The 27,660-nt window shown below is 35.7% G+C and overlaps 1 long non-coding RNA gene across 1 annotated transcript in view; it reads left to right on the top strand.

The window, feature by feature from the left end:
- Positions 1-27,660, top strand: part of LOC128148454 (uncharacterized) — a 174,028-nt gene that overhangs the window by 108,040 nt on the left and 38,328 nt on the right. Inside the window, exon 4 of the long non-coding RNA XR_008237287.1 lies at positions 21,029-21,113. This is a non-coding gene — a long non-coding RNA (uncharacterized LOC128148454). The remainder of the gene's footprint in view (positions 1-21,028; positions 21,114-27,660) is intronic.

The raw sequence follows: 27,660 nt of genomic DNA, 5'->3' as shown, positions 1-27,660 counted from the left end.
TGCTTTCTTTTTAATTTCCTAAAATGCTTCAGATAGGGTAGGGAACAAAACTATTTTAAACACCTAGATCTTATAATACGTTTCATATCTTTTCTGGGATATCTTTATTTCTTAAGATTGCCCTCAGTATTTCTTTATCTGCTAGCCCAGGGTATGTGTACAGAGTGATTTTGCGTTGAGATAGAAGGTTGGTAAAAAGTCTTTATGCTTGCTGGATGTTGAGGGGGCAAGAGACTCTATGGCTTGATGAGGAAGACTGCTTTATATATAGGAAAAAATGTAGCGCAGACAGAGCTGGCTGTCGAGACCATATGGGGTCCTCAGATGTGATCCAATAACTCTGTCATTCATCTAAATAACTAAAGCAGCACTGTTGCCCTGGCTTTTAATGGGTGATTCAGACATCCTGCCTCTGGGCATTTTATCTCTGTAGAGCAGTTTTTGGTCTCTGTATGGCAGCAGTATATTTCACCCTTAGATAGCTATCCAGATGCTTTCATGTACTTGGAGGTTTAAACTGGTGACAGGCATTGTTGCTTGAGAAATTATGCATTATTATTTTTATTGGGTTCAGTGAAGTACTTGATAAAAGGTCTGCTCAAGAGACTATCTACATGGCTGCTGCTTGCTTTTACGCTGAAGAAACTGTGCCACTGAGAAAAAAGAACCTTTTATAAGAAGGTACAAAAGCTGATGATGTCTGTGTTACCAGCTGTTCTTGGTCAGGTTATATTTATTATTAACAATAAATTGGTTCTTCATAAAGCATGAATGACAAATGACAACTGAGGACAAGGAGAGAAAATGTGATTGTATGAACTGAATACAAACAAAGAAATTAATCAACTTGTTACTCTTGGTCATTTTAGAAAAAGCTTTTTGCTAACATTTTATGGCCTACAAAAAGAATGTTCATATGGATGAAAACCTGATCTTTTTTTGGCTTGATTTTCATACAGCAAAGTCAGCATACCCACTTCCTGATTAAAAACCTGCTGTTTTCCAGAGACAGTGATGACAAGAAAAAAAATGCTTTGTTTGTTTGATTTAGGAGGAGAAGGAAAAACTGTACTTCTATGTGAGCATCCAACTGAATTACCATCATCTAAGAACTCCAAAGTTTAGTCATATGTACTCCCCATATTCATTTAGTATTAGATTTGGGAAGAAATATACTGTTCTGCTGAAGCTTTTCTTGTTTCCATGGAGCTTTTCTTGAGCGGAATTTGACACCTAGCTTTGGGAATTGCACTAGAGAAGATTTAAATTAATTTCTATTTATTGTCTTAATAACATTTCTGAAAACAAAGCTTTAGTGCAGTGCTAGTAAACAATCACTTCCCCCCCACCCTGCTGCTGTTCTGCATTACACTATCTGCCTTGTTCTGCCGCCTTCCAGTGCAAACTATCAGCTGCTGCATTGTTCATTTCGTTGGTTTTTTTTTTTGGTACAAATTGTTTTAGTAGTAGATTAAATATTACTCAAGAAACTTGCAAGCCTTTCAGAAATTTTCATGGGCATGTTTGCTGCCGTGGTTTAACCCCAGCCAGCAACTAGGCATCACACAGCCGCTCGCTCACTTCCCCCCTACCCAGTGGGATGGGGGAGAGAATAAAAAAAAAAAAAGGTAAAACTTGTGGGTTGAGATAAGAACAGTTTAATAGGACAGAAAAGGAAGAAAATAATAATAATGATAATTATAACAATAATAAAATTACAAGAATAATAATAAATGAATTGGAATATACAAAATGTGATGCACAATGCAGTTGCTCACCACTTGCCAACCGATGCCTACTCAGTTCCCGAGCAGCTATCTGTCCCCCTGCCGCCCAGCCAACTCCACCCCCAGTTTATATACTAGGCATGGCACCACATGGTATGGAATACCCCTTTGGCCAGTTTGGGTCAGCTGCCCTGGCTGTGTCCCCTCCCAGCTTCTCGTGCCCCTCCAGCCTTCTTGCTGGCTGGGCATGAGAAGCTGAAAAAGCCTTGACTTAATCTGAACACTACTTAGCAACAACTGAAAACATCAGTGTGTAATCAACATTCTTCTTATACTAAATCCAAACCATAACACTATGCCAGCTACTAGAAAGAAAAGTAACCCTTTCCCAGCCGAAACCAGGACATTTACTTTTTTATTTTGAAAAAAACCCAAACTAAACCAAAACCCCCAACACTTTGCCTTCAGGTTTAAGACAGAATTGGGCTTTAAAAGTAAAATGCTGCTTATACCCACATAAAATACCTCATTGTCTTTTTAAAAATTTCCTTTACTTATTATAAATTCTTCATTTTACCAATTACAAAAAGAATAAAATTTAGAATCATTTCCTTAACCAGTTTTGTTTGCTTTTAATGGGTAAATATTGTCTTGAACAAAACATGTATTTAGTGAAGTAAATTTTTAAAAATTATTTTTGAAGGAAAAGTTGTAAAGGAATTCCGTGTATTTTACATCAGACATTTTTGGTGTCTGATAGCTTTTTGGGGAACTGTTGCAAAAAATGTAGCAATTGTGAAAGGGAGTCAAACTTGATGATACCATTTTTTTTATTTCTAATCTGGAACTCAAAACTTCTGGGATGACTAAAAACTTGAACTTTTGTACTGTATCACCTGAGATAAAGGTCCAGTTCAGAGCTACATTTATGACATTAATCCATATAGAAAGTGGGCCCAGTTCTCCTCTTAATAATCAGTTGTCTGCCCCAAACATCTGTCTAAACCTCAGTGAAAAAAACAGCTAGAATTTCTATGCTCTTGATCCATTTGTTGTGAAGCTAACAAAAATCCCTTTTGCTCTTATGGAGATCAAAAGAGGAATAAGTTGGAGCTATGTGGACCAGGGAAGAAGCAGATGGATGCAGAGCTTGTCCAGTATGATGGCAGAGATATAATCCTTGTTATGAGGAATACTGGGACTGATGCTGCTGAGAGCCGTGCAAGACCTAGTAGGGAAGCTGATATGTCATGAATTACATTACTACTAGGAGATAGTATCTTCTGAACTGTTCTTTCTTCTGCTTTTTCTCTCTGTTTTGAAAGAGAAAAGTGAACAGATTTCATGAGAGATGTGCTTAATTTCCTCCTGGTATTTTCAGTCATAGACCTCAGGAATCATAGACCTCAAGCTTGTTTCATTCCTTTTGTAATGTTGGTTGAGCATATGGAAGCTCTCTGTAAAGCTTGTGCTATCTTGTGTTTTCTTCTTATTTACTATTAATTCATTTAGGATTATTGACTTTGTTGCTGTCTTAATGAGGTTTAAAGAAGAAAATCAGAAAATCAGCTGACTAACAGAAAGGAGGATTTTGCACCTGTATGAATGATACTAAAAGTGATACTGTCACTGTAAAAAACAAAACAAAACAACCCCCCCACTTTTCTTCAAAAAGCTTTTTCTCTCTATTGGTAAAATGACACTTAGGAATACTAACACTAAAAATGGTTAGAAGGTACTACCCACCCTCAAACAAAGACAAGCATAGATGTGGTCTGCACAGCTTTTACTACTTGATATCCCCCTGCCTATGGACTGCATCTTTACAAGAAAGTATGTTGGTTCCCGTCTTTGCTGAGGAAGCAATGGTTTTGTGTTTATACTTGAATAAGAGCCCACTATGCTATACAATGGAGACCTTACTTTTCTTTCATCCATTTTTACTGCTACGTTTCTTGTGGTCCTCCAGCTTTTCACTTACTTTCTTTCTGTGATTGTGTTGGGCATAAAAGTTTTGTTGGTTTTTTTTTTTTCCTCTGCATATCTTTATTTTACTTTTTTTACATTAACATAGTTGCTAGTGTTACAAGTAGTTTGGGAAGAGGAAGGCATGTTTATGAAAAGTCCGTTGGCCTTGTTTTTATTTGGTGGAACTCATAGCTAAGATCAGATCTGTCACTGATCTCAGCACTTAAAGCCTTCCTCATTTCTTCACCACTGTCTTCATCCCCAGAATTGTAAACCAATATGCTTTGATCTAAACATAAAAGCCTGGGAGGCTTATGTTGTGGATATCTTCCCCCGTGCCTTGCTTCATTCAGTTCTATTGCTAAATCTGGTCTAAGGAAATCAAATGCAATACTGAATTGATAATTAATAGCTCTGCTCAAAACTGCCAGAAAGTAATTTCTAAGAAAGTTTGAAATAAACTTTGCATTGTACCTTTTTTTTTTTTTCTTTTTAGTACTCCACTTAGCATACGCAAGTAGCTTTTTGGAAGAAGCAAAAAGTATCTGAGCTAGGAAGTTTAAATGCTTTTTCCTTAATTAAAACTTGAATTTTCTGAGGAATAATAATAAAAAATATTCAAAAGAATCTGGAGTAATATGTCTCAAAATGTTGAAGAATTCTAAGGAACAGAAGTGTTTTCTCAACTGTACCAATTTTGACCATCTGGAGTAAGCTTGTAACTACAACAAAATACAGTTGCCTCCTGTTTTTGCAAAAATCAATTTTTAAGCTTTTCAGTGTCATGTTAGTTCACTTCTACAGACTAGTACTGAGTGACGTATCATCTCTTTTGGTTGCTATTGCGTAGTAAGCATTAGTATATTCTTTTTATTTTATTCAAAGTCTGGACCGCAGAAAAATAAATGTGCAAAAAGTTACTTTTTGCTAAGATTTGTGAAACTATTATGGTATACAAAATGAATATTTAATGAGAGAGGCCTAGTACTTCTCAGGAATTTTATACTGCAGCTTTTTCTGCCAAAATTAGAAAAGTCTTTTGCCAAATTAGCTGCTGCAGGCAGCTAAAATTTTGAAAAGTGGCATTGAGACAATATCTGTGAGTTCATCAGTGTCTCTTCTGTTGAAAAAAAAAAAAAAATCAAGTTCAATCCTTCCTAGTTACTTTATCTGGAAACTACTAAGGTAATGGGGAAAGGGTACAGTTGGAACCCCTTAGCTACATGGGATTATAGCTAAAAAATCTGAGTAGTTCTTATCCTTCTATTTCCCTTGCTGTTGGTTCTTCACTTTCACCTTCTGTTTGTTAACACCTCAACTGTATTAAATGTAAAAGCCTCCAAATTCCAGATTGAATGCAATGTTGATTTTAATAGCTGAGAATTGAAAAGCAAATTTTTAGGGGATAAGGGTAAAAAAGGATCTTAACTGAATCAGCTAAGCTATCACTGAATATGAAATCTGTTTTACAGAAATGATTTAGAGCCCTAGGTTTTTGTTTCTGAGTTCTTCCAATGGGCCAATACTTAAAAAATAGTTGTTGTCTTTTGAAATGCAAAATTATGCTAGTCAGAAAATTACAAAATTGAGATCTTACTTAAAGTGCCAGTTTTGTATGCTTCATCAAACAATCATGAAATTTCAAATGGTTGATGGGTTTGTTCTTTTTTTCCACTGGGTTTTTCAGTCTTTAGACTTCATATTCTAAAGCTCTTTCTACAAAATAAGGGCTTGAAAATTAATTTTCCTTCAGAATGATTAAGATTTTAATCTAATTCTAAAAGTTAGGGATTAAAGCATTTAAACATGTATCTGAAATTTTACTATGGTGTTGCTGACACTACAGTTTTGTTTTAATTGACTACAGCATAGTCAATAATTTTAGTCATGCCTTGAAAATGGAATGTGATTTTTGTGACTGTAGGCTCAAAAGTGAGCACCTGTGGGAAGCTTTTCATGTTATGGCCAGTCTGGAAAACATGGGAGCCAAACTACCATTCTCCAGGTTTCATGTTTCTTCTAGCTGTTATCCAAACTGCATTCTCTTTCTCAAAACAAAGATATCAAATTGCTTTTATGCACCAATAACCTAAACTACTTCTGTGTTTTCCAAGATGCCAGGAATCCTCAATGTCTATTAATCAGCTCTTACAAACCTGTGGTTTCTTGTAATTGATTCTGTAAGGCAATGATGTGGTTTGAATACAGAATTTTGCATCATATTGGAAAATTAAATTGTGTAGGAAACAGAAAATTGTTATTTTTGGTTGAGTTTAAAATAAGTAGCAATAACTCTGCCAGTTGGAATAAACTAAGGAGACTTATTGAAAGAGCAAAGCTTTTTCCTGTGTAACTTGTTATAATGTTGTGACTTAGTCATTAAATAACTCATGTCTTCAGCATTAGAACAATAGGCGTGGTTATGTCTGGGAGCTCAGCTCCTTTGACAAAAAGATATCTTATTTCTGGTTGTTTGCCATATAGGGACAGCTCATCTGTCACAAATGGTTTGTTTGTGACACTGTCCTGGTATTTTCAGCTGTGAAAGCTTTTATATGACCTACTGTAGTAACAGCTTATCCTGAGGAAAGTGGCTATATGGAAAAAATTTTACTCTCACAAATACTTCACACAAAAAGAAATCTGGTGTGATTACTGAAGCCTATTGATTACTCAGGATTTATCTCGGTATAACTGAGAGCGGATTTTGACCTACTGTTTTATGTTTTTAGGCTTATATTTATTAAAAAAAATCATTTTTAGATGTTATATAGCTTTCTGTTTGTTAGTTGAGGTAGAATTTAAGTATAACTAAACAACTGTTACAAATACATTTTCCTCTGCAAGTCCTACAACAGTTAATATCTGATCATTTGCTGAAAAACAGCAGAGAATGAAGCCTGGCAGAAATGTGGTTTTAAAGTAATGATCTACCTGGCAGAAAAAAAGCTATTTCTGTTAATTGCATCTTTGCAATTGACATTTACTGAAAAGCATGGCAATCTAATATACATAAAGAAATATTTTAATTTCCTACCCTCAACAATGATGTATAAATGATTTTCCATTTAAAAGTAAAAATAATCAAATATTTCTGAGTGTCCTGGTTTCAGCTGTGATAGAGTTAATTGTCTTCCTAGGAGCTGGTACAGTGCTATGTTTTGAGTTCAGTATGAGAAGAATGTTGATAACACACTGATGTTTTCAGTTGTTGCTAAGTAATATTTAGTCTAAAGTCAAGGCTTTTTCAGCTTCTCATGCCCAGCCAGCGAGAAAGCTGGAGGGGCACAAGAAGTTGGCACAGGACACAGCCAGGGCAGCTGACCCAAAGTGGCCAACGGGGTATTCCATACCATGTGACGTCACATCTAGTATAGAAACTGGGGGGAGTGGGGGCGGGGGGATTGCCGCTTGGGGACTAACAGGGCATCGATCGGCAGGTGGTGAGCAATTGCACTGTGCGTCATTTGTATATTCCAATCCTTTTATCATTACTGCTGTCACTTTATTAGTGTTATCATTATCATTATTAGTTTCTTCTTTTTATATTCTATTAAACTGTTCTTATCTCAACCCGTGAGTTTTATTTCTTTTCCCCATTTTCTCCCCTATCCCACTGGGTGGGGGGGAGTGAGTGAGCGGCTGCGTGGTGCTTAGTTGCTGGCTGGGGTTAAACCAGGACACTGAGATAACCTGACTTCTGTGTACTCAAGGACTGCAGGAGCTAAAAATGGTCCACATCGTTTTGTCTGAAATTATCAATCAGGTTTTGGATTTTCATTCCGACTCGGAACAACCAGAGTTCTAAAAGTTCCTACTAAGGATTTTTCTGGGTTTTATTATTAAATTCTAAATCTATGTAAAATAAACATGAACTGAATTTTAGATATTTTCTGGTTTTTTTATCTTGCCCACTGGTGATTGGGAACTAAAGCACGTCTATTGTGAAAATCTCAGCCTAAGACTAAACAGCTGTTCCTTGGCCTCAAAGGAAAGAAGTTGTGTTTTCCTGTCAAGAAATATATGATGAACCATCACCATTTCTAGGAAGACTTTTCACTTGCCTAGGATTTGGTATTTTTAATTTTTTTAATTGTTGTAGGAAAACTGCTTTGAGAAATACAAGGAGAACAGAAATAAATACTCTCCATTTTCATATTGCATGTGTATTTCATGCTATTTTGTTACAATAAAAACCCTACCTTGATTCTTCCCATTTTAAAAGGAATGGTGACATTCTCTTTGGTTTTAATCTTAGCAGCAATGTGGACACTGAGTATTTCTGGCTGTTGTGTTCTTTATGTGACAGGTCTATGGATTAAACTAGCCAATTAAGTAGGAAGGTGGTTTTAGTTGCCTTTTTTCTTTGCATGAATGCAATTTAAAAAATACAGTGGTTTTCAAAATGTCACTTCCTGATTAGTGCCTTGTTATATTAACATCACTGTGGCATGTACTTGCTATTTCTATTGAATACAAATATATTAGGACACAATAAAATGGCAACTGTTTTATAGGAACTTAGTAAATGTATGCATTGTGTAAAATGCAGTTTGTTGCATGGTAGAAGTGAAAATGTAGACACGGGTAGTATAAAATATATCATTAAATAGGTTGTGCCATATTAAATTCAAACAGATTAAATGCAGTAGGAATCATAACAGGAAGAATAATAGTATGTGTAATACTTATTGCAGAACTAAGATACTAATGCTAAACGTGAGAACCTGTGTGTATGACTGCTTTTCAGCATAGCAGATCAGGATGAAGATCCTTAGCTGACACACTTTCATGCGTCTCAGATGTTAGTGATTGTTACAGCTTTCATATCAATTTGCATGTTACAATAACTTTTATATTTTATTTTTTAAATTGCTTATCAGTGTTCATAACCCAATTAAGGGAAACTACAATAGTATTTAATTTGATAACATCTTTCTGGTAATTAATTTTTTTATATTATATCAAAATGACTGAAAATAATTTTAGTAATTTTCTGTTTATTTCTGCTCTCCTGGAATCTAATAATGAAAATGAAAGCTTTATCCTTTTCAACTATAACCCACTAGTTTACAATTAAAGGCCTTTTACAGTTCAACCCAGTTCAATTGACTTGCTATATTAATACCAAACCTGAAAATTAAAGTATTTAAAAAAATTTGAAACTTCATTATTTATCTATTGAGGATTAAATAAGGAAACAAAAGGATATAGAGAAGAAAAATCTTTTACTGTTTTCATAACAACATTATCCATTTTAAGCATGAGAAAAAGTTGATTAAAACCTATGTTGTAAAATGTCCTTTATGCATATTGAACAAGCAATGGAGGAAGCTGATGATTTTATTATGGCTAGATGGAAGGAACAATGATGAATAATGAACAACTCCTACTTTTTTTTTTAATTTTTCTTTTTTTTTTTTTAAGAAATATTTGCTTATAAAAACAAAATCTGAGCGATCTATTTATATTTATCAGATAAATGAGCATCAATCCACATGAGAAATCATTAAAAAACAGCTTAATATCTAAATAAGCTGAATCTCAGACAACTACCTCAGCACATGCCTAACATAAATCTTTTTACAATGGTATAACAAGTTGGGATTGAGATGTGTAACTGTCATTGCTTGTCCTAACTGTTGTCTTGAAGTCAGAAATAACATTTTAGATTCTTCTGTATTGTAGCTATTCTGTATGTTGTAAGTATAGGTTCATAGGATAATTTATGTTGGAAGCAACCTCAAGAGGTGTCTTGTACAGCCTTGCGCTTAAAGCAGGGTGAGCTATGACTTCAAATCAGATTGCTCAGGGCTTTATTTGGTTGGGTCTTGAAAGCTTCCCAGGGTGGAGACTGCACAACCTCCCTGGGCAACCTGCTCCACTGCCTGACTGCCCTTGTGGTTAAAGCTTCTCCTCATATTCAGTCTGATCATTTATTGTTTCAAGTTATCACTGTTGTCACTCGTCCTCACACCGTAACACCATACACCACTTTGAAGATCCTGGCTCTCTTTTCAGTAACCTCCTAGTGGGTATTGAAAAGTTGCTATTTGGTTCCCCCTGAAAATTTCCCTTCTTCAGTCTGAATAAGACCAATTTCAGGCAAAATAGTTTTCTTTGGTTTTTTGCTATTTTCTCAGTGCTCTACCTCCCCCCCCCCCCCCCATGTTGATTTAATAGGTCTCTGAAAATTTGTTCACAGTAGTGGTAATTAATATTATTAATGTACTATTCTTAGAATCTGGGTTGGTTGCAGTTCCTATGTGATATTGATAACTTTTGGAGGAATATCTTCTGAAAGGAGAGTTAATTCCAAATTAGCAAATCAAAAATTTATCTTTTATTATTCTTCCAATTCATCTGTATATGTGGCTTAGTGTATTCCACTATGCTTGTTTTTTGTAACGCTTTCAAGTAGCATAATAAACTCAGTTTATGCCACGTGATTATAAGTATTACAGGAGATAAACAAAAAAAACTATTTCCAGAATGGAAAAGTTGTTGACTTTTGAAATTAAGAGTTATACTTTTATTATTCCTCATGATACAGTAGCAAGCAACTAAAGTAAATCCTGAAACTTCAACAAAATTAACTTCTTTGGTTTTGTTATTAAGATTAGAAATGAAAAACCTACTCCTTAAATTTGTACGCTGATGTGGTCTGTACCTCAGGAGCTTCAAAAGGAGGTAGCTGTTTATATATATATCTCAGCTTTGCTTGTTGTTTAGTTTTTCATTTCTTTGTGACTCTTCTAAATGACAAATATTTGCTGGGGTGGGAGTGGGGGAATTCTCCTAAGGGATTTGGAACTATTCGCCTGGGATATATCCACATGCGTCTGTTGTAATTTTTCAAAATATATTGTTGTATACAGATTGCAGAATAATAATCCTTTCCTTTTCTGCAGCATCTTTTAGAGATTTCAGAGCATGTTGCAATTAAGCTACAGTACATTCCTTTAGAGCAGTTGGTATTATGTGTATTTTAGAGATAAGTTTCATAAGAAGTGAATGGGAGGATGAGAAACAAAGATGCAGGTTTCTTCTGCACTTCAGCTCTTTTGGGCACAGGAGAGGTTTGGGGAAACCAGGAAGAGGTCACAGACTGTATGCTGGTTCCTGGGGGAGGTTTGAAACTGTAAATATCATGAAGCTCAATAATTACTGAGGCTTCTGTATAAACTGTATGGTAATGAACACTTCAGAACAGTTAGTGGACAGTTAAGCAATAGGAAGTGTCTGGTATAAGCTCCTTGTCCACTTCCCTTCTGTAGTGAAAGGAGTGAAGTACAGACTTCCAGAAATCTCATCCTTTCCTATCTCTCTCCTTAGCCTGTAGACAGAACCTAGACAAGTGGCCTATAAGAGATGCCTGGGATTTTAAATGACTAAAGTTAGATGAGATGAATCAGGTGCCCAGCTGCTCCTTCTAGTGTAGGCAAGAGCAAGTGTAGATAAAGGTGAAGGCACTGATCCACGACCATGCTTAGGAAGGCTGAGGCTGAGTATTTTGTGTTGCATCCAAATTAGGAAAAACTCCAAAACTTTACAATACGAAAAACAAATACCTTAAGGCAGATCCTTGGTTTCTACAGAGCATATTCTCATCTTGCAATCTATAAAACTGGACTAAGGGTTTTAATAAGGGCTTCCTATGCTTATGACTTTGCAGCACTCCTATAGGTGTGCCAGTCCTGTTGTTTGGTGAGGCCTCTGCTGAAAACCATGTACAGAATCTCTGATGCTGAACGTTGAAGTGGCCCTTTGAGGAATCCAGCTGTAGCAGTGTGACTGACATGACTTTATAATACAAAGTACACAAGATTAGAGATGAGCCATGCTCAAATCAGGACTATTTTGTGGAACTGGTGATTCTCTGGCGTATAAAGAGAAACAAAACTTTAACTACCATTTTTATTAATTCTTCAGAAACTGCCCTGTGTCTAAGGTAGCCTAAGCTAACTGCCTCCTGTAGGACTGCCATTATGGCTTGGTATAAAAAGTAAAGAAGGCAGGGAACTGTGAGGACTTCCAGACCAAGGCAGAGTTTGGCAAAGGTAAATCCAAAAGTCATGATGTAACAGAATACAAACAAGTTCCTCTTCTTGGCTGTCAAAGGACCAGCTCCCAGATCTCAAGGTGACCTGAGCCTGGACAATTTCTTGTCATGGTATTAATTTTAGACTTTGTAGGCAGATAGCTTGGATGTAGATTGTCTTTTAGTACCTCCCAGAATATAGTCTTCACTGCTTATTTTGAAATTAAGATACTGGCTCCTTAAAATTCCTCTGTAGGCTAAATATACCTAATACTGGAATCTCGCTATAATCTTTCTGGTTTACCATTGAAAGCTTAAAGAGTTTAATTTGCAGAATTTGTAACAGTGTGTGCAGCTCCATGTACGGTAGAGTCAATGTTGCAACCATAACCCTGCATGCCTTGTTCATGTGAGTACTCCCCTGAAAATATCACTGTAACTATTTGCATGAGAAAGAATGAAGTGTAAGTACAGAGTTACAAAGTAGGGACTTCAGGCCAGATAATCTTCAAGTTTCCATAGATGTGGACTGGCAGCTAATGGGAATTTCAAAAGAACTTTGGGGACTAAAATCATCCTTGAAAACTCTAAGCACCCAAATACCTTTGAAACTCGCCCTTTTTTGGTCCATATGTGATGTGCTATACTGGATGTTGCATATATTTCACCTTGCATATTTAAAAGAGGAACAACATGTGTATTTAAAACTATATTATTTCATTCAATTTTTGTCTTTGAATTCTTCCAACATTGCCCCCAAAATTGGGTAATGTTTTTACTGGAACAGTAGCAATAGCTTTTTATCTCAGTCTAAATTAAGGAGGCTCACATTAAATTTCACATGCACTGTACATTATTAATTAAAAATAAAGGTCCATTCATTAGAACGAAAGGTCATTAATGTAATTGTTGTGGGTCCTGATTACACAAATGCAAATGGCTGGATCAGTGGAACTACAGATGCCAAAAGAATTAATACCAAAGGAAATATTCACCAAATTGCTTGATATTCCTCTATAAAATTAAATGACATGAAAGAGGTCACTGAGCTCTTTCAAAAGAGACAAGGTATCTATGACAGAAAAAGCATGAAAAAAAATTGCAAGAGCTAGAAGGCTCAACATTTTTCCACTGGATTCTGTGTGAACCATAAAATAAACTTAAAAGTTCTCTTTATGTTTAAAAAACATAACAGATGAGGAGTGCATAAAGTACAGTAATTCAGTATGCATCAGGAAAAAGAATATCTCACCAAGGAAGAGTCAAAGGTCCCTGCTAAGAGCAGCTGTATCTTTTTCATGTATGAAATGCATGAACAATTACATTTCCTAGGTATGCTAGTTTTACAGGATATTGTGCTGAATTTACATGGGTAATGACAATAAAGTTTAATCTCTTGATGCAAGGATATATGCGATTTTCATGCAAATTCATATTAAATATATATGAGGCATAGACACAGGACAGGAGCTGCTATTTTCTTCAGGTGTTTGTAACAGGAGTTGCCATGGCATCATTCTGTTACTGTTGTTATACAGAAGCTGGTATCTTAAGCCATTTTCAATGTTAAGGGTGCTGAATTTCTTTAAATTGATGGCAGTGAACACCTGGAGTAATGCTGCAGAAGTTAGCCACTATCCACTGATGGAAGAGTAGAGTCTAGATATGATTTTGAACAGTTTTGCTTTATAGTGAAATTTGCAATCTGTCTTCTGAATTGTTATCATTCAGCTAGTGTAAAATTGCTACTTTGATGTTGGTCATCATCACACTGTGAGAAAATGAACTATATATACTGATAAGAGAGAGATACATGGAGGGAACCTGTGCAGTTCTTAAGATTCTCAAATATTCTACACTGAAATGTCTCATTGCTGCTCTGCTTAATAACAGTCACCTTGCCCTTGCTGCTCTCTTCATGTGAGTATCTATACTGCTGTTCATGAAAGAAGAGAATAACTAATATAGAACTGTGAGATAGAAGAGCAAAATTCTCAAATATTTTTTTTCTTTTCAGTCCGAAATAACAAGTGATAGAAGAGGAGGGAATTTAATTTAACAACTGCTTTGCTAATTCTCCTTTTAGTGTCATTAACCCAGAGCCATCACGTTAATTTAATGTAAGAGTTTTATCACCTAACTTTCCCTTCCTACCAGCTGGACATCTAGTCAGAACTAAGTGCCTAGGAGAACCTCTGAGGTTATGAGTAGCTTTATGTGGTATTCCACCAACCTGAGGTGCCTGTCACAGGAAGAAGGTATCACTGCCTGGAGGTACTTCTCACCATGGATTGTAATGGGAACCTTCAAAACTGGAGTGGACTAGCTAGCCACCTGATTGCTTGGTCGCTAATGTTAGATGAGATTAATTTTACTTGTGGAGCTAAAGTGAAGTCTTTAGTCAACCTGTTGTTTATAACTGCTCTTTATACCTGAAAATGCTATTCAGCGAGCTACTTCAGTAGACACTTCACTTTAGGTATATACATATGCCTTACTTATTTTACTGGTGGACCTGGAAATTCCAGAAATTCCTCGAGGGTTTCTTTATTGGGACGAATTATATATCCTGAGATGGTAATCAGTATTACCATTGTAGTCATAGGACCACGTCGTTTTGAATATCAGTGCATGGTTATTCCTCCAACCCAACATAATTCTCATGGTTTTCCACTTCTCTGTGTCATGTAGTAAGAGACTACATGTGTCTCTACCTTATGGAGGGGGAGGGAAGGGGGAAGCGCTACTGATTTCTAAGTTATTTAAAATGTACAAGATTGGAAGTCTCCCTAGAATGTGCAGTACAGCTAATTCATTCTTTGTAGTGCAAATATTTCATTATAAAGATGAAGTTTATTGAAATGGAAAGTTTTGCTTAAAAGGATCAATTTAAATGGAACTGTGATGTAATAATCTACTTGCTGGCCCTTTTGGTCTCCGTTTATGTTTTTCCATATGATTTTGTAATTTATGTTCTTATCTTCCCCACCACCAGTTTAGGTAATGTTTTGGGCCAATACTTGTTAGATCTTTTCTCTTTTAAGCCATGGCATTGAAAAAAAAACCAAAACCCAAACCCCTCATAAAACATGTCCTGTTTCAGAACTGAGTGGAGTTTTGGTTTGGGGTTTTTTTTTTGTTTGTTTCTTTTTTTTTCAGGGAAGACTGGGTTATTGTGAACATTTTTTTCTCTCTTAAAGGGATTAAAAAAGTATCAGTAAAGTCAACCAAAAAAAGGAGTTTGTAGAGTTTGTGAAATCTTTTCATGGGTGTAGGGATGTTGAAGTAACAGATAACAGGAAAATAATATAACTTTTATGATCCCAACTGTAAAGCAAGGCATGCTTGTTAGTGCTAATAGTTAGGTAATACGAATTTTCCAGCTTTCCTAAGGGAAGGGAAGAATGGCTTCTCAAAAAATTGAAAAAGAAAACTTTATTGTTTGGGAATTGTTTTGGAGAGCTAAAGGGAGAAGTTAATGGTTAAATATGTTTGGATGCTTGAGAAATAACCTTTACCCATCTTGGACTACTGTATTATGTGGAAGGTGGTACATTTTGTGCTTTAGTAGGTGGGAGATTTGTTTTAAACTCTTATTTTTTTGTTAATTTGTCATTTTTCCTGTTTCTAGTTTTGGAAGTTTGAATTTTATTAAAAGCAAGAGAAAACATAAACTGCTATGTATTTTTTTCCTGAAGAATTAAAAAGGTAGTTTTTGAACTTTTTTAGCTTGTGTAAAACTGTAGTAGCTACACAACAGTGGATAGTTGCATAATAGCTAGCCTGCAATTTTCTGATGAAAATATTTTTTTTACATGCTAGTTTTTCAAACTGCAAGGTGAGAGCTAATATATATTCTATATGTATACCTAAACACAAACACACACATATACATGTATGTATTTATATAAGTTCAGTTGAAAAAGGATAATTTAAACCTATTCAGAAATACTTTAATAAGACTGAATTTTGTATGCTTTGTATGAGTATAGCCATCCTCTCTAAAACAACAAAGTCTAAAAGTCTCACAGACTGTTAGAGGGAACACCTCTTTTCTTGCTTTCACCCCCACTTGCTTTCTAGGAATGTAACAGTAGTCTCTCCATAACAAGCAGGAGTAGCTCACTCTGCATCTTCCCAACAATGACAGCATCCCTGACTACTTCCGAAAACCAATTTTGTCTTCTCTTGAGTGAAGTTCCCAATCTTTGTTCAGATACGGTCTTCTGACATGTAATGACCTTTTCATTTTCCCATGAGTGAAGTGGGACTATTAAGATGATTTTTCCTATTGTCAGAGAGATTTTATTATTTTTTGTATTATTTATGCTTTTTGCTGAAACAGCTCTATGTTCTGTTTGGAGAAATTACTGTCTGTCAGACACAAAGGTATAACAGGCATTTGATATTTATACTTTTGGATTAATTCCAGGAAACAATGAGACTAAGCTACATAAGTTCAAAAAGGAGTTGTAGTCCTGCGTATGACACAGAAATCTAGTACTGTCAGTGAAATTCTGACAGTTGGAATTAGTAGAGCTGAAATGTTCAATGAAGTAAATAGTGCAATGCAAATCTCAAGGGCTTCTGAAATACAGATTATGCAAGCAAGATTTTGAAAATGTGTATTACATTGCTTCTTCCTGTCACACCATCCACCATACCTCTCTTTCCTCTCTTCCACTTCTAAAAATCAGCTTGAAGAGACTGCCTCTAGTTTGAACCTAGCATGGTTTCAAGAAGTGCAGAACTTCATCTGTGATGCAGGAAAAATCTCTCTCCATGGAAAAGGCCCTAATGGCAAATCTAATGATAGCATATTCCCCAAGGGAAGCTGCCACCTTAGACTGTGTCCCTACAGGAGATCAAGTGAACAACTGATTCCTTGTATAAAATGTGTGTGTGCATGTGTATGGTGACATGACACAATGCTTTGTGACAGTTCATTTTATTCTGGGTCTTTCAAATGACAGATAAAATGATTTCTGTAATTATTCTTAGATATAAGACCTGAAGTCAGTTCTGTTAATGCATGTACTTGGACACATTTAGGTATCTCATTTAAACACCCCTCTGGAAAAAAATCTGGAAATCAGAAGTGATTGAGTGAATGAGCTGCAACTGTATTGCTTCTAGGCCCAGGAAAAAGGCAAGTATAACTGGCTGATTTTCATTTCAAATGTTTCATTTGCAGTGAAATTTCATCCCAAGGCTTACATAACCAGACTTGCTTTTCTTGTAGGTAAATTAGCTCTTGTTTTACTTCCAAGTTAAATTAAGATTATTGCCATTTTATGCTAAGGAATATGAGAAAATTTAAATATATACTTGCTTTAGAACAGAAATGTACATTAACCATACCAGTGATAAAATGCTACTTGTCATTACAAGTTTTTATCACTGCTTGTGATTAGAAATAGATTAATTATATAATTAAACATACTGCTGAGGAAATTATTGTGTATATAACTATGACTTATTTTAAAATAATTGTTAGGTTTATAATTTGATCGGAATGTAGAATATTTTCAAAAAAAATACCTAATATAATTAGTAAATTAAGCAAGAAAAAATATATGTACTCTCCTAAAGCTCAGAGAGGCCTTGTTGTGTCTGTATTTGTTTTGTAGCAATAATGCAGTTTTTATTATCCATTTAGAGACAGTTCTGCTCAACTTTGAAATTTTTTTTCTCTTTCTGAACATTCAGTGTGACTTTTGTCAATGCATTTTTAGGTTTCCACTGGGTTGGTTTGCTTTCATTCCAGGATTGAAGTCAGTTGGTGTGTTTCCAAGATTACTGAATGGTTGAACCTACCTCAGTGATATATAGGGTCTACAGAAAAATGGTTTTGCAACTTATATGCTTAAGAGAGAGGGAATATGTCCAAAAAAATTCACTAAGTCATCTATCAAAGGTGCCAGCACAGCCAGTGGCTTTATTTCTCAAGAAAGCAGTGAGATGAAAATACATGAGGGGAGATTTTTTTGATTGCCCTCTGGGAAAATTATTCTATGAGTTACTTTTGCAAAGAATGTAATTTGCCTGAGGTACAGCAGGAATAATATGAAAAGCACTGGCAGAAATGCATTCCTGATTTAATTCTGTATAAGATGATGCAGTTCTATCAGAATCAGAACTCTATCAGGAGCTCCACAAGTATCACTAGAGATGGATGTGATTTGCCGTGTTTGATAATGTTACAGGTAACTCTTGAAAGATTTACTGTAAGGAAAAACTGGAAACAGAGAGGGAGAAAGATTTTTACTTCTCAATGAACTGTTAATGTAATGACAAAGAAGTTACCATTTTTGCTCTGGCCTGTCTTTGCTCAGGCATACCTTGTACTAGCTTGCCAGAATGATGGGCGGCATTAGACATAATCCATGTGCTTGAGACTAAAAGAGTACAGAGGCTTGGAGTTAGCACAGGTATTGCATAAATCTGGACCCTTCAGAAAAACCAGATATATTTCATTATCACTTTCATCAGGAGGAACTCAAGAGCCTAAAAAATGCCAAGCTTTGGTAGTTATATTTGTGTGGTATACACTATGTCATACTCCTGACTCCTGTGTTGTTTGCCCATCTGAACACTTTTGAACACACAGAGATTTTGAACAAGCTTAAAGCAAAGGTAAGGCATGGGTCAAATCAAATCCAGATGAGACTGAACACTCAGGGAGAGTTATAAAGGTATCAGTCTATCGTATACTTAGAAATTTCTGTTACCTGTAGCTTATTTCGGGAAGAGTAGGGCAGGTTTTCTTATAGAAAGATCTAGTTTGTTTAAAGTATGTCATTATCAAGGTAAGCGCTGTAACATGAGTTACATAATTTTAATGCAAATTAATAATGGAAAAGTGGCCGTTGATGCTGCATTTGATCTCTTACTGCTTTGTATCAAAGTGGTCGCGTTCAAATACTCCACACAGATACACTGGGCTTTGCAAAAGTCAGGTAAAATGGAGCTTAAATTCATAGTATCCTGTTTTGGTTTGGAAATCAGCAGCTTGATAGACGAAATATTGCAAAAGCATCTTTGCAAAAATTCCCTCCTCTCCAATATTTGGTTAATATTAGAGTGTTTTGCTATTTAAAATCTCTAAATTAGGTGAGTACTTCTAAGATGTGCCAGTTTCCAACCTGAACATTGGCAGCCCTGGGGCTGTGCCTGCAGCAGGGATATGGTAGCAAAGCAAATACTATGTTCCTTCCTCTATATAATGCTGTGGAGGCTTTCCAATTCCAAATGATCTCCATTTACTATGGCTGTTGGACAGGTATGGATTCTTTATTAATCAATATGACAGATATGACAGCTAGGATCAATTATGATAACATATTTGAGATGTGAAAACACTCTTCATAACTGGACTAAGAATATTAATTCTATACACACATAGAACCAGACAGCCGTGGATTAAATAGTATGGTTGGTTTGTTTCTTATTGTGTGGGCCAAATTAGAAATGATGACTGAGGGAAACTGTGCCGGGTCTTAATTCTGCATAAGGTACATTTTAACTGCATAGGGATATAAACAACACTTATTTCTTAGCATTATTTTTTAGTCTTGTTCTATGTGGTTTCTCTGGCATTCAGTATTCATCAGTAGTTTGCTATCAGTCATGACTATAAAGTATCAAGAATTTGATTTTTATAAAATATAATTCCCTTATCTCTTTTATTCTGTTTTCACTTACAGCTTCAAACAGCATTTCACTGCATTTCACACAAAGACTAATAGACCTAGTGTCAGAGAAGAAACTTATATAGAATCCAAAAAGAATTTTCTATGGTATGGAAGAAAAGGCCAACTGAGTGAAATCATGACTAGATGTCGTATATGAGAACCATGTCTGAGACATTAGGAATGGTCTGAGAAAACAAGGGAAGACAGACAGTTTGAAGCTGGTAATGAGAAACAGCAAGCTACCCCTATTATTATCCACTTGCTATATTCTCCATCTAATTAAAGGTTTTAAAAATGGATTAATAAGGATGTTTAGTCTTGTTTACTATAGACAGTATTTCATTTGAGGCAACAGACTTTCGGAAAGCTTAGCTTTTTAAAGATTTTTTGGCTGAGTTGCTGTTTTTAAAGTAACCTGAAGTTTTTCAGAGGGAGGTGATGCTGTCTAAACTTCTTCCTGAGTCACTTTAGGCTTTAAAACATAACATCTTGAGCCTGAACAGTCAGTGTGAGTTGATGAATTATCAATGGAGCCAAGCTGATACACTGCAGAAGAGAACTAGGCCCTTAAGTTATTTAATCTTTTGTCTGAGTGTAAGTGTATTTACAAGTCTGTCCTGCATAGTAAATGCTGACTTCATAACTGTTAAAAGACAAAAATTTATGTCATCAGTAGAAGACCCCAGGAGGTCATAAAAGTATCAATGCTTTTATTCTGTCCAGCTAATTTAGACTAGAATTTTACACATGTAGATAATTAATTGTGGAATGTAATGCACTGACTTACAAAACTGCTTTCTTCTCATCTCTGTGATGAAAGCCTTGAAAATCTACTAATGCACATCTTATGATACCTTTAACCTGTACCGTAATGTTGCCTAATCTAAGACTGATGCCAAAAGCAATATCCTCCTTAAACTTGAAACTGGGAGTTGATCAGCTCTATCAGTTTTTCCACATCAAATTCTCTGGATATATGTCCCAATTCCTTCTATCTGTGATTCAGATGTATGTTCATCTCCTGCAAGTTAAAGCAGCTATAAAAAAAAAAAAAAAAAAGAAATCTCAGTTTACAAATTATTATATTCTTTTCTATGGATCTGTCTAATAATTATCGTTGTTCATTCTTATTAAAAAAATCTGATTAGTGAATTGAACTTGATAATTGAAATTTATATAAATGTTTTGTGGGGGACTTGTCTTTTATATTTAAGGAAGAAAAAACAATTCTGTGTTCCTACATGTGACAGGTGAAAGGTCTAAAATCTGCTGAAATTAGATGTCGCTCTCAGTTACTATCAATCTTCATTGCTTGCTGTCACACTGCAGAAGAACATAGTTAAGTTTTCTGAATTACAGGGTCTTACTGTATAGCCATACACTGACATCATTTCACACTGGCACTAATGTACAATATTTGTAAAACAATCTTGTTGCTGGAAAATACTGCTTCAGTAGTCAAAGTGGTGGGGTCATGCTCTGAATTTAATTTTTATGCACTATATGCTTTCTTAAGGTAATGGCAGACTATATACATATTTTTGTGTTCAAAATTCATTAATGTATTTACAAAAGGTGAATTGTTTTATTTCCTCCAGACTAAGAAGAGAACCATATAATTTGAAGTTCACAAAGACAGCAGTCAACAAGCTGGCTGACTTATAGATTAAGAACTGTTCTGTGGTGAGTAAACTGAGGCTTTCATACACTGAGCTTCTTATACGAAGTGAAGATTCTGTGGCACATCTCTTCAAATAAGTGGAAATTATAAAGCTGCAGTAATTGCATGAAACCTCAAAGAATTAATCTTACAAAAATAGTATTTAAAATGAAATATTTATTACTGTTTCACTAGTTTAGCTGAAGTATTCTATTCTAATGCAAACCATTTTTTTTTTCTGGTTTGATCAACATTCTTAGATTTTACTGTCACTTTGTGACATCTAACACTGTATATTGTAGTTGTATCATCAAACAATATCTGTACCTGATACCATGAAGCACTTTTGCTTGCTAAGAAATCTCTTATTCCTTGACAAGCTTGTATCTGAATATTCCACTGCTGCTGTATTTGCAGTTATATACTATTGGGTGGCACTGCAGGCATTGACTATGTAGGGACCTGACTGTCTTCATCTATTCCAGTCACATTCAGCAAAGAGATAAAGCCCATTCTTGCTGAAATTAGATCAGTTCTCATTGGAGATTGTAATGTGGCTGGCAGTGAGGATGCTCCTTGATGCAGCCCATGGCCAAACAGCTGAGAGAAGTGCTGCAGACAGAACAGAATTCTTCCCACGGGGCTTAGTATCTCAGTGACAGCTGGTAAAGCAAGGTGCTTCCTAAACTGAGTGTAGGGGTTCTAAACACTGCTCATTTGCTCTTCTGATATGCATATTCACTAGGACTTTTCTAGAAAGGCAAAACCTAAGCATCTATAAGTGAATGTGAAAATATTGAGCTTTGTTCCTATGAATTTAGTCTTTTTCGGGCAGACTGTGCAGAGGAAGAAATAAAAAGGAAACTAATACTTAGGAACGTTTTGCAAAATTGTCTTGTCACAGACTGCTTTACTGAAGCCTTGTGCCTGTATCCATTCAGCACAATTAGATAACCTGAAGCTCTAAAAAAGAAACTGATTTTTAGGGGCATGATTCAGCCTGTATTCAGGGAAAGGGGGAATTTTCACCTGACATGGAAGACATTCAGCTGACAGCAAGTATTACAATTTCTCCGCTGTGTTATGGCATAAGGTAATATATCTAGCAAATGCATCTTGAAAACTTCTGCCTTCTCTATTATCCAAAACTGTGATCCTACAATTGTTTGAAAGCAAGCAAATTTTAGTGGAAAACAAACAAAAATAAATAGTCTTAGGGAACGGGTTTTATGGAATACAAGGAAAACTTAGTGGCTGAAAGAGATAGTGCTGTAAATCTGTTTAGCTTATGGAGATGTATATTTGAAGAAATGTACATTCAGTAAGCTTAGAGAGAAGCAGGAATTGTAGGAATAGGCAACTTTTTTTTTTTTTTTTTTTTAGTCCTACTAACATAGATAGGGAAAATTGACAAACTTTTAAAGAAGCTCTTTTGTGGCTATCATGGCTTCAGGAGCACTGAAAATACTACTGGAAGACTGAATCACTGTGGCTCAGATTTTTTTTTTAGCTAGCCATCTTGTGAGTTACATCAAGTACACCCCTATCAGGTGTAAAACTTCTCAAATAGTGAACTTTAGGACAGATCTGGAATTCCAGTAAAATACATTTGGATACTAACACTCTGTAAATCTTCCCACAGATTTAACCTTTTAGGTTAAATAGTAAAGAAAGGTATTACCTAGAAGAAGATTACATCATAGACAAATGTATAATCTAAGATTATTAGAATCATTGTAAGAGACCTCTGAAGCATACATGCCTTAACTTGAAAACAGGTTAAATAAAGCTAGTAGGGAAGACTGTTAGATGTATCTACAGAGAGGAGTAACAGTCTCATAGGATAGAGCAAGAGGTCCATAATGTCTTCCTTTTGCACAGAAATTTAAATATGTAAATGAAATAAAAAACCTAGGGAATGGATGGAGGGAAAACTTAAAACTATATCACTATGGAAGTGATAAATAAGTATGGGTAAACTCACGTGTTTAATGCATACTGTATATGAGTAAATGTTGTATTCCCAGGCTTTTTATCTTTGATTCTATGACTGCACAGTATAGCAAAAATACTGGTCACTTCCATGTACAAGTCTGCTTTGATATAGCTTGTAAAACTATTAGACCTGGAGAAACTGTTCTGTCACATATTTTGTGTTTAAAGTTTTTTTACTTATAACTGTTTTTAATGGTGGCAGACTTCTGCTATATTGTGCCATTTGTAAGGAATAGAAAAATATTTTCAGGATCAGTGCTAGCAAAATAATTTTCTATTTTTAGTTAACAACACAAAACACTGAACAGAACATTTTGCTATGTCTATATCTGCTCGTGGCTGGCTGACAGTTCATTAAAGAAATCTGATAAAGTGTGACTTATCTGTCTTTTACATCTGTACATTGACTCTTGGAGGAATAAATGTAACTTTTCTGCTAACATGCTTTACAGTGACAGCTCTAAAATTTAGAAGCGTGCCCTGAGTGTAGTAGGGTATGTATCCTGAGGCAGGAGTTTGTTGCTTTGGATTATCTGCTGGGAGCACTGCCAGGAAGAAGCAGTGGGGGCAGGCCTGGGTGAGGGGAACGGAGCAGTAGTGAGCAGATTCTGGTCAGACAGGGCAGGGATCTGCAGTAGGGAGCTGCCCAGCTGCCGTTCAGTCCTTCGCCATTGTTTCCTTCACATGGCAATCCCTGAGAGCTGGGCAGGTGCTTCCTGCCAAAGCTGGGGATTGTCTCTTGTTGAGGGTACTGTGGTCATTCACTTGGCCATTGCCTTCTTACCACTGCTTCCAACCTCACCTGCAAGCCTAGTCCTACCAGTATTCCTTTCTTTCCAGGGGCTCCCTACTGATGTGCCCTTCTGCAGAGATACATTACACCTCTGTCCTTTTCTGTCCGTACCTCCTCACTCTTGAGAACTATGCCTTTGTAGACCATGTCTGTAGGATGCTGAAGCAGGCTCATTAAAAAAGTGATGTTGGAGGGGCTGCTGTTCCACCTAGACAATTCCATACAGTTAAACATATTGCTATAGACTAGTGAAAAATCACCCTGGATCAGATTTCTGTGCAGGCTAAAATTCAGGAGGTAACTAGGCTGTTTGTTTAGTGGAATAAAGGGAAATGCATTCATCTGAAAATTATTTGGCATGCCTGATAACAAATTTTATAGCTGATAAAATATTTTAAGGATCTCTTGATACTTGCACAGAAATAACACAAAACCCAGTGAGATTTCCCTGCTTAAATAATTCTGAAATAATATACTTGTGGGTAGCAAGAAAAATAAACCAATATTGTGATATGCCTATGTAACACTTTCAGACTAGTCCAATATATGCTAGTTAACTCCCTAGAGATATTATTGAAACATGGGTTGAGGAGAAGTAATGATTAAGACTAATTTTCTTATAGTATTTATAAGGAGTAAGTTTGTCACATCAGAGAAAAGGAAAAATACAAGGAAAAAAACCCCAAAACAGCAGAACAAATGTCCTTACTGACTGGAATGATTTTGTTTTCTGTTTAATGCCAATACACACTATTTGTTTGGCTATAGGATTCCCTGGTTTTCACAGGATTCAGATCTGATAAAATAGTCTACTCTCCCTGCATGGCTTCATTTTAGGTCTTCAGTGAGATCCCTGGGCACCTTAGTAAAACATTACCTGTGTCTACGTTGCTATGCATAAAATTAGGCCCATATTGCCTCAAATTAATGTATCTGAAGCACAAATGAGGATGCTCTGTCAATAAAGAGCAGAAATGAGAAGAGATATCTAGGGCAAGCTATAAATACCACACAGGATAATCCCCTTAAGAGGAAGGCCCATTTCCATTTTCTGGTAAGCATTTTCAAGCTGTGGGTAATGAAGGCTGGAAAAATTGTTGCCCAGGTGAAGACCTTTTCCTAATTCTCCTGGAAGAAAGACTCAAGGTTGGAGCTGCAATAGTTTTCTAGAAGACAGAGAACTTGTCTTAATGGATTTGCTCTTAATAAGAGCCATACTGTTTTGTGCGGCTTTTTGCCTTGTAACTGTGCAGGAAAATGTGTTCTGTTATGCAGAAGCATTGAGCAAATACCCCCTGCCCCTTCAAAAAAAAAAAAAAAAAAAAGAAAAGACTTTATAGTGCAGTAGGTTTTGCTCCTCAGTAGTTGTAGTGGACCACAGAGGGCTTGTCAGTAACAATTATGTGTGTATATATATTTTATACACATGTTGTTATTATATGTGTGTGTACAATATATATGTATGCTATACATATGTATATACTCGGTACATGTGTATTTATATTATACGTATGTACAGTTATATAGATATATATGCACACATGTGAGAGAGAAGTCAGAAGATGGTTTTTAAGCCATGTGGAAGAAATATAAGGTAGTGCTGTTATTTCCAATATGTCTCCCTTGGGAAGTATTGCTAAGCATTATTGTTGACTAGTAATGACGCTTTTCAATGTTTGCTCACTTCTTCAAGCAAAGGTATGACTTTTGTTAGAGTTATTAAAATCTTTCCTCTGTTCTTTATTTTCTCCCCGATGTTGTATTGCCCCATCCAGATAGCTTTTAACAGGTACTTTCTGAAGGCATTCACACTGTCAGTTCAAAGTTTTTACATTTCTCTGGCAATGATGCCTAAAATGAAAAGATCCAAGCACCTTGTGATTGAGCATGCTGCCAGCATAACAGATGGATGCGATTGTTGGCAGCCAAGAAGCCTTAGGAAACATTGGTATCAAATGGTTAGAGACAGCATTTTTAATTCAAAAATATGTGTTAGGTCCTCTGGGTTTATGCACATGATGGAGCATAATCTAATCAGGTTCATCAAGTTATTTTAAACTATGATTCTTGAGTGTATAGTTTGAGTGTTACTTGCACAACCTTGAGCTTTTATATTTCTGTGGCTTCAAGATTTATATTTAGTTTGCCCTGAAAAAAATGCTTCTTATGGAATAAGGTCAAAGGACTAATACCTGTGCTGGCTTCTTAGACCACATTGTGTATGATATGATATCAGTATCGTGTCATATCCTGATCCTTTTCATGTGTCTGGATTGTTGTGTAATTCATTGCGGGGATCGATTTACTCTTGTATTTTAATGTCACGTATATTGCTGTGTTTCAAGTTGTAGTCTTTTATTGTAGCTAATTTAATTATGCTGAGATAGGGTGCATTTTTGAGATCTAACTGACCTACTGCTCTTTTTCCCTCCTTTTCTGCCCCACATGTAGAGAAAATATTTACATGTAGAAAACAGTGACAGTCAGGTATTTAGAAGATCCCACTGGATGCTTATCTGTATCTCTTAATTCATAATTACCTCTGAAAACAAGGCACTAAATAACTCATGTTAAACCATACTGATTTTCATTAGGGTTTTGTGAGCCTAAATCAGATAAGTGCTTTAAAATATTTACCCTCAGAAATGAACAGTAGACTTCCTTTTTTGAAAATGGTTGTTTGGCTGTGTCGTTGAATGCAAAATACATGACAAAATACTTGTGATCCTCTGGTTCATTATAACTGCTCTGCATAATCCATAAAACCAAGTTCCTGCCCTTTTTTATTAACGTTATGCTCTTTCTGTTAATTTAGTTCTAAGCTTGCTGTATCAGAACGTGGGGGGTGCCATGGTATGTGGAAACTTGTGGTGTGTAATTTATCTTCACATAGTGTTCACATCCAGATAAATGAAAGAGGGAATGTTTTCTTCAAGAAACAGAAGCAAGGCGTTCTGGAAAGAAAATTTACAGCTTATAAAATCACTGCAATGTGTTAAATTAGCACATTAAATCAAATCCTTTTAATAATTTTTAAGCTAAAAACAAATAGTTCTACTTCATATTTTAAATTAAAGTCTGAGAATCATCTTTTTAATCGTGAGATAGTTTCATTTCAGACTGTATTATCCTCTGAAATCCGATGTACTATTAATAGAGACAGGCAAGCCAGTAGATAGCAAGTAGAAGCGTCGTTGAAAGCAGGCAGTTCCGCATTCTTATCATAAATGTGCTGAAATGACAATAGAGAATGTGCATGAGGAATTTAATGGAATTTCCTAGTGCATTCTTAGTGACCTTGGTCTTAAGGTTCAAGAAGGCTTCTAAGTTTGCATTTATTCTAGTTCTCAAGCATACTTAAGGATGCCTGGAGATGAAAAATCACAAATCCTTAAGACTACATGAATATAAAGTAAAAAGAGAGATAGGATCATTTATAATGCAGTGACAGTGTTTCTGATTTTTAAAATGCCATCACATCAAAATCCTTTTTTTTTTTGCCATTGTGTTAATAAGAAAAGACATATATTACTCCATGAGAGAGTTTTACTTTAATTCAGGTTTCATATTATGCTTTGTTTACTCTGAAGCTACCTAGATATCTTCACACCAGATACAACAATTAAATTATATTCTGCATGACAATGTACACTCAGCATTTTAAAAAATCATAATATATGCATTTCATAGCCATCCGAAGTGGCAGGTTCTAAGATGGCATAGTAGCAAAACTTCACCAATGTCCATGTAGCCATGCAGATTTGTAAGATTCTTGCCTATTC

The sequence above is a fragment of the Harpia harpyja genome, chromosome 11, assembly GCF_026419915.1.
Source record: "Harpia harpyja isolate bHarHar1 chromosome 11, bHarHar1 primary haplotype, whole genome shotgun sequence".
Taxonomy (NCBI): domain Eukaryota; kingdom Metazoa; phylum Chordata; class Aves; order Accipitriformes; family Accipitridae; genus Harpia; species Harpia harpyja.
This window is presented reverse-complemented; position numbering and strand designations above follow the sequence as displayed.